Source organism: Mastomys coucha, chromosome X (assembly GCF_008632895.1).
Source record: "Mastomys coucha isolate ucsf_1 chromosome X, UCSF_Mcou_1, whole genome shotgun sequence".
NCBI classification, from domain to species: Eukaryota; Metazoa; Chordata; class Mammalia; order Rodentia; family Muridae; genus Mastomys; species Mastomys coucha.
This window is the reverse complement of record NC_045030.1, coordinates 139,515,255-139,522,462: the sequence shown is the minus strand read 5'-3', so window position 1 is coordinate 139,522,462 and position 7,208 is coordinate 139,515,255. Positions and strand designations below refer to the sequence as shown.

General features: G+C 34.4%; 2 pseudogenes; one reads left to right on the top strand and one right to left on the bottom strand.

Annotated features, from left to right (window-relative positions):
• Positions 1–955: 955 nt before the first annotated feature.
• Positions 956–1,803, bottom strand: LOC116097027 (annotated as a pseudogene).
• A 1,209-nt stretch (positions 1,804–3,012) lies between these two features.
• LOC116096972 lies at positions 3,013–3,521 on the top strand (annotated as a pseudogene).
• Positions 3,522–7,208: the final 3,687 nt, after the last annotated feature.

Below are 7,208 nucleotides of genomic sequence, written 5' to 3'. Positions count from 1 at the left end.
GAGAGAGAGAGAGAGAGAGACAGAGACAGAGAGAGACAGAGAGACAGAGACAGAAACAGAGACTGAGACTGAGAGACACAGAGAGAGACAGAGAGAATTAGATAATTTTCACAAGTAGAATTGACATGTGAAATGTTTCCAATTATTTCATACACTAGAGTAAAATACTTAAATTTATAGTCATTTTGATAATGCCTATCATGTAAGGGTTTGGGAGTGGGTGTCAAAATGAAAAAATATATTAATAGGAAAGCTTGTATAATAAGATTTCCATAGGGCTTTGAAAAAGTCTAACTTGGCAGTAAGATGTTTGAAGGAACTATACCACATAGACAACAATGGTTATTTTGTATAAATATTGAAACTTGGCAGACATGGGGAAGTGGGAGGCAACAGGGGTTTGTTTTTGTTGTTTTTGTTTGTTTCTTTGTTTTTTGGAGGGGAAACTGGGAAAGGAGAAATTTACATGTAAATAAAGAAAATATCTAAAATAAAAAAAAAGAAATTATCAGAAAATATTATATTCCTTGGAATCTAAAAGGTTTTGTGAATGTCCTATGTATGTGATACTTTACTTCTAAACAACACAATACAAATTCTTCTTATATGTACATGAGATAATTACTGAGATACTCCATTGTCATGAAAAAAATACCTTTAAATTAAAAAAACCTTGAAATTATGTGCAATAATTCCATTGACTCCAGTGGAAATAAATCAAAAGATAGTTAGGAAATATATAAAATTCGCAAACCTGAAAAATTTTTAAATGTACTTGTTTTTCTTCCATGCTGCATTTTCTGCCTGTAATTTAATTTCAGATGGAAAAAGAACAAGAGACCTAGATCTAACCAGAGTGAAGGCTGGTTATCGACCCTGAGGCTTTAAAACCCATAAGAATCCATATTTCAACCCCTGACTGCCTCATGACAAGTCTGATTTACTGGAAGGGATATTAGGAGCTGTAATATTTGAGACAATTCTCATCTGTAAGTGTATAGGTTTTATAGTTTTCTTATCAGCCATATTCACCACCCAACCAGGAGCAAGACCAAAGAAAATCTGCCTTGGATTGTTCATCTTTGTGATATCAAGAACGAAGTAGTCATCCTTCATGGTGAGATCAAATCTTGCTTCAGGAAACTTGGCAGGGTTGCCAGGTACTCTCTGTTTTTTTGCATTGGTAAAGTATGGCACTAGTGCCTCAGGAGGGAGCATTCTTTTGGGTTGTCCTCACAGAAGGAATGGAATGACTTGCACAGAATTTCTAGACGTCTTGGGTCATAGAAAGCAGTGGTAACAACAACACCTTTTTTCCCAATCGCCACAATGGATAATTCTGAAGCTAACTACACCTCAAACTAACTTTTGCTTGAAAAGGATCAGTACGGCCTTCTAACAGCTGGACACCATAATCCTTTCTAAGTGGTTGGATGGTCATACCTCTCCCATTTACAAGCTGGATTAAGTCAATAATATAGTTGGATTAATGACCTAAATCAATGAGATACTGTTGTCTCCCGAGACTCAAAGGCTGATACTGGTGCCTGAAACTTTCCTTCATTAAATCCATACTTGGGATTTGGATGTAAAATGGAGTCTGCCCTCTCTCAAAGCCCAGATGCAGCCCAGTTTCCTCTCTGTCTTTATCCTTTATGGCCTCTGTCACATTTCTTACCATGTGTCTTATCCCTTGGTTATCTTTTCTGTTTTCTGGACTTGGGATTAGAGATGGCCAGGCTCACTCTGCAAGGACAGCTACAGGGCCAGGCTGGTCCAGCAACCTTGCCCCAAGTCAGTCATGACCCCTGTTCTTTTCAAGGGTGCCTTAGAGATGGCTTAAATGTACTTTTAAAAATTGAGTTAGTGATGAAATTATGAAGAAAAATAGAAAGTACTTTGAGGTTGATTAAAAATGAAGACCATTATGCTAGCTATAGTTGGCATATGCCTATTATTTTAGTGCTCAGGAAGCCATTAAAGCAGGAGCCTGAGAACACAGCTGGCCCAGGCTGCACAGAGAAACTCTCATGCTTTCTAAAAATCATATATCAAAGCTAATGGGAAATAATAAATTTACCCCATGAAATACCATAAATGCCAATATTAGATAGGAAGTTAGCTTTGTTTTGATATTATACCAAAAGTATAGACAACAACAGACAAATGAACTGGGTCATAGGTAAAAATTCAAATTTTCTATACATTGATATTTACAAGCAATTCATCTCATAAAAGTTTAAAGTAAAAAATCTAAGAATATCACCTGCAGCTAAACAACCACAACATAGGCAACTAGAGGATGCTAAGAGCAGGGAGAATAATCTTCCACCAAAGAGAAGCTCCATAGTTGGTTATCAGACTGGATACCAATGGAGTCTACTCTGAAATCATACACATGCAGGAAACATGAAAGTAATTCGGGAGCCACTTTATGTCTTTATATGTATAAATGAAGCAGCAATAATTAAAGAAACCCTGAATTTGAGAAGGTGATAGAATAGTCATAGAAAATGTTGGAAGTGGAGAAGAAGTGAGAAAATGATATAATTATTTTTAATTAAAAATAAATTAGTTTAAACTAGCCTAAATAAAGAGAGATGAAGTAGTGGTTCAGTTTATAACATAGAAATATAGATAGACCTTGAGAATGTTATGTAAAATAGAATAGATATGGCATAAAGTGATACTTTGTATGACTTTTATATATAGGTGCCCAAAACAAGCCAGTCCATAGTAACAGAAATCAGATAAGTTGTTTCTAAGAAGTATAGGTAGAAAATAGAAAGTAAACTCATTATGGGTTCAAGATTTCTTTTGGAAACCATTTGGAAATTTGTATTTTTGTTTGCTGGATTTCATGTTTTAACATTATTAAAATGATGAATTTTACTTTGATTCAAAGAAAAATTAAGTATAGGAAAGTGAGATGTAATTCTTAGGTACACATATAGGATATGTGTCATTAAATGACCAAACAAAACTATTGGGATATGTTTAGAGCAAAGCAATATGGTGGCAAATTCCAGTATATTCAACCCTGTGTTCTTCTTTGATGTCAGCATTGGTGCTGATGAGATTGGTGGCATGATGAGCTGTTTGCAAATGTGGTGCCTAAGATGGAAGAGAACTTTAGGTAATTCTGCTCTGGAGAGTTCAGAAAGGATGGTGTTCCTATAGGATACAAAGGAAGCTCCTTTATCATAAAGAATTTTGTGATCCTGGGTAGAGATTTTGTTAAATGGTGATGGTTCTGGAGTCACCTGTATTTATCAGGGTCAATTTACAGCTGAAAATTTAAACATAGACACTCAGTTCCACATGTGCATTTCATGGTACACAATGGTCCCAGGACAAATGGGTTCCAGTTCTTTATCATGTGTCCTAAGTGTGATTGGCTGAATAGGAAGCATATAGTCATTGATGAACTTCTAGTGATGCAAAAGATTGAGAATATTCCCACAGGCCTCAACAGAGGGCCCCCAATGCCAGTTGTAAGCTCACAGTATGGTGAAATGTAATCTAGACAAAGACTGAACCAGATCTTCTGCTGTTTTAGGCAACATTCTCCCTTGAGTATGACAAGTTGAACTGGCCCCTGTGTTTGCCTCCCTGACTTCACAGAATGTGATCCAGGACCTGGAAGTATCATGGATCAGAACCATTATCTTGTTTAAATTTTATACTGTAAATAAAGGATTACTTAATTAATGCAAGAATTAGTGACATTGTTCAAAATAAATTTAAAAAGTCTAAACAACTCTTCAGATCTAACAAAGTATTTTGCCATTTAAAGGAAGTACCAGTGAATATTATCACATGGATGAATTTGATGATATGGCTGGCAAGTTAAGGCTGTCAGAACACATCATATTACATAGTCTATTTATAGTAAATGACTATCATAACGTAGAAATAGAATGTAATTGATTGTATTCAAGACTGTAGTATTGGGAAAAATATGGGTGACTTCTCACATAAATGGTGTGACTTTCTATACTAATGAAAATGCTCTGAAAGAAGATTGTAGCATCATATACTTGGTGAATATACAAACCATACTAAACACCTTTTTATGCAAATAGTAAAGGAGAACCAAAAACTCTAAATGTAGTATGCAAATGAGAGCAGGAGAAAGAAGAAAGTAACCCAGAATGTCTGATAGAACAGAAAAGAAGCCACAAGATGGTAGACTTGAACCAATAGTAACAACAATCACAATAAAAATAAATGAAATGACTGTAGTTGGGAAGCAGAGACTACCATGAAAGAGCAATTTAATAATATTGTGATTGTATGACATTTCCTTTCAAATAAAAATCTTGTTTTTAAACTTCTTAAAGTTCTAAAAATAGGCGATAAGTGCTTGGTTTTAAACAGATAATATCTATAAACCCTACCACGATCTAGAAAACATTAAAGAATATATGAGACTGAGAATGTGGTATACAACAAAGAGTGTAAGATGCTGGGATATGGAGGTGTAACAAAAAATTATTTTCTGATTATGACTTGGCACTTGCATTCAGAACTGTGATTATCTACATGGGACATATACAGTATATGGCTGTTAACATTTTCCCTGTGTCTTGGATCGTTTTTTTAGTATATTTTCTTTTTTAGTGGCTGATATGAGAAAACATAGATCATTGTAGATGATGCCATTCCTCAGCAGGTGGTCCTGGAATGTACAAGAGAGCAGACAAAAGAAGGTTAGGAAAAGCAAACAGTTTCGGACCTGTTTGAGTTCCCACCTTGACTTCCCTGGATGATGGATTATAAATGTGACTATATAAACTGAAATAGACTCTGTCCTCCAAAGTTGTTTTGGTCATAGTATTTTATCATTGTTAAATAATCATGGATGGGAAAAGGGCATACGAGGGATCACTCACCCATATGAGGGAGCAGTCACCCAGTGTCTGGTAGTGAGTTCCCATTTTCTCTTTTTATGTAAGTCACCAAAAAGTTGTCCATTTTCCAGTAAATAACCTCACACTTATGTTCTTTCAAGTAACTCCAATTAAACAAGACAGTAGAACACTGACTTCTTAGGAAGAAGGAATTTAGCAGAAAAGGGAAAGAGGTAAAGAGAGGATAATGGGGTTAAGCAAGTACAATTTATTATATGTATACATAAGACAGTCAAATATTACATATGTCTTTTTAGTTTTCTTTTGTGTGTATACATGTGATTAAGCATATGCAATTGGAAATAGTGCTATATAAAACAGAAACACGTCAAACAAATCCAAATAGCTCTCTGATATCCTGCCAAAATTATCCAAGGAATATCACTTATTAGGATGTTGAGACTGTTTTGAATAATTAATGGTGGGTGACAAAAGAATTTTCACACATGCTCCTAGATATCTGACATGTTTTGGGACTGTGTTAGACTTTCTATTAGCTTAACTCTATCACTTAAAGTGTCGAATTAGTAATACTGTAATGTCTCATATTGTGACAATGATAATAGGATATAAGCCTGGTAAAAAGACATTTGTCTTTCTTCCCTGGTGTAATACATTTCCATTTGCAAAAGGAACTTACAGGAATGTGTATTTTAAATCTGTATCATTTAGAAAATTTCTATTCAGCATTTCACAACCTTTAATTAACAGAAGGCTTACATGAAGTTACTGGGCTAATCTACAAGGATGCACCACATTAAACTTCAGCAGTGAAAACTGTTGAAGAAGATGGGAACTTTTCTAGTTTGCCCACAAACAAATTTTTGAGCTGATACCTCAGTGGTCATTGTCATCCTAAAAATGAATTGTGAAAAGGATTTCAAATTACATTGCTTCTTCACACAGTGTGAGAAATGGATTGCTACTGTAGAGTCACATAAAGACTACTTGAAGGCTGAGAAACTGGAACTGCCACTTTGACTTATATTTAAGCAAATGAATGCTGCAGCCTCAGCCTAAGCTTGATGGCCCAGGAATCACTCCTCCTACCCCTTATTTTTGGCATGAAGGGCAAAAGCAAAAGTAAAAGCTGAGTTTTACAGTGCCCATCTGTTCCTTTAGGATTCTTACATCAATAATACAACCAACCCAGTTTTGACTCCAAGGCCATTCTCTCCCATTTTGCCTGTGTAAAATTTTATGACATGACTCCAACATACCACATTCAAATAAAAACTATCAATTCTCATTAGATGATACTTTTCTAGGCCTTATTAAAGAACCTTCCATTAACACTATTACTATTACTAATGAATTCCAGATTTTAAAATATTTCTCTGATTATATCCAAAATTATATTCCATAAAATATAATAGGAAAAAGAATGACAAAGATTTTCTAAAGTAGAGAAAATGTACTATTTACTTCTGTATTTCGGTACCTCATAAGTATTTAAGAAAATTACGTTCAATAAATGAATATACAAATTAATGTTAATATCAATAGATAGGCTGATTTGGACAGAGGAATCTCATGGGATCCACCTCTAGATGAAGAGCTACACATAATAAATGATAGCTGAGAAAGAGAATTAGTCTTCCCCGGTAATAAGCCTCCTAATTGATTATCCAATACAAAATGGTCATTAAGTTGTATAAATACACTAAAAATGTACAATATTATACTATATTTATATTCATTATATATGTACTTATGTAACAATAATAATAAAAAATAAAACCCTCAATTTAAGGGAAAGTTTTCCTCTTGTACTGTGTATCTATTGGTGCGGTTCATCTTTGTTTGGCAATATTCATGATATTTCATTGGTGTTGCTTCTCTGATATCCCTAGAAGATAATGTAAACTTCCTGTCCCTCAGGCTCTTATAATCCTTCTGCTTTTGCTTCTGTAATAATTACTGAGCCTTAGATGCAATATTTGTATTGTAGATATATCTGCTGAACTATGTACCACATAGTGATTGGATCTTTGAATTTTGAATGGTTGTGCTTTTTAAAATTGTTCTTTATCTTTTGCAAAGAGGTGTTTCTTTGGTGATAAATGAGATTTATGCATACATATGGCTACAACAATATATAATTATAATGTATTTAAAGATTACAGTGGTTTATTAATATGGTGGTTCAAAGTTCTCCTCCAAAATTCATTACTTTACTATCCCTGGATAATTGGCTTGGTTTACATTATCTATCATGATTTCCTCCTTGTTTTAAGAGCCTTAAGTTGAATTAGAGTGGTTTTGGTTAGTGCCAACATATACATGCTACTACTA